The 1,101-nt window shown below is 30.7% G+C and overlaps 1 long non-coding RNA gene across 1 annotated transcript in view; it reads left to right on the top strand.

Moving 5' to 3' along the window:
• Positions 1-6: 6 nt before the first annotated feature.
• LOC106875613 (uncharacterized) overlaps positions 7-1,101 on the top strand; it is a 25,387-nt gene continuing 24,292 nt past the window's right edge. The window contains exon 1 of the long non-coding RNA XR_001410145.2: positions 7-165. This is a non-coding gene — a long non-coding RNA (uncharacterized LOC106875613). The remainder of the gene's footprint in view (positions 166-1,101) is intronic.

Genomic DNA, 1,101 nt, shown 5'->3' with positions numbered 1-1,101 from the left:
TTTGCTCGACTAAAGGAGGTGCTCCAGCATGGCCACAGTCAAATGACTGAAACGAGTAAAAGAGTAAAGAGAGACTACACACTCAATCGCCAATCGTTCATAAAATCTTAATACAGTTCAGCAAGAAGTAACACTAGAGGACTACCATGTGTTTACAAACTCAAGGTAGAGCCTCCATTTTTTATAAAATTCATCTTACCTGTTTTCATTATATGATGTTTTTTTTTTTTTTTCACTTAAATATTGCAATTTAAAAGGAGATTACCTTAGATTACTTTTGAGTTTACTTTGTGTTAGTGCTACTTTTCGTGTGATCTACCTGAGCAAATTTACTTTTGTGGGTGCTCTACGCACTTATTTTAATTTTTATATGATTTCCTTATTAGAATAGTAAGAATTTTGAAAAAAATACACTGATAGTGCTAAGTACGTACAAAATAATTGAAAAGAGTTACCTAAAGTAATCCCCTTCGTAGATCACACACCAAAGTAGCATCTTATTGTTTTTTCTTTGTCTGTTCTTTTTTTTACTGTTCAATATAAGCAGCCGACTGCTTGTAGAATGAATCACGTCTGTGTTGAAATATAGCGGTTAAAATGTCAATCGTTATGACAGCGCACTCTTTGACATAAGCGGTCATGAACATAGAAAGAATGTTCGTGCAGAAAAGATATTGAAAGATGAGAAAAATTTAAAATTTTTATGAAAAGAAAAGGAAACAAAAAAAAAAATGCCAGGTTGTAATAGTTAGAAAAATAAGGTAGCCAAAATGGGAGAATGAGAGGAGGAGGAGGAGAAAAGAAGAGGAAAATAAGATTGTAGAGAACGAAGGAAAATTATAGAAACAAAAGATGAAAAAACAAAAACAAAGCAAAGAAATTGTGAAGAAAGAGCACAAAATTGAAAAAAGCAACGAAAATAAAATTGTAAAAAAAAGAAGAAAGAAATTTTAAGTTAAAAGAAAACAATAAAACTTTAAAAAAATAATTAAAACTGATTTAGTATGAAACAGTTTTGCAGAGAAAATCTGTAGAAAAAGTATGTATGAATGCATTTACAGGGTATCGCGTTTCATGTTAATCCAAGCCATGATTATATAG

This window comes from Octopus bimaculoides, chromosome 21 (assembly GCF_001194135.2).
Source record: "Octopus bimaculoides isolate UCB-OBI-ISO-001 chromosome 21, ASM119413v2, whole genome shotgun sequence".
NCBI lineage: Eukaryota > Metazoa > Mollusca > Cephalopoda > Octopoda > Octopodidae > Octopus > Octopus bimaculoides.
This window is presented reverse-complemented; position numbering and strand designations above follow the sequence as displayed.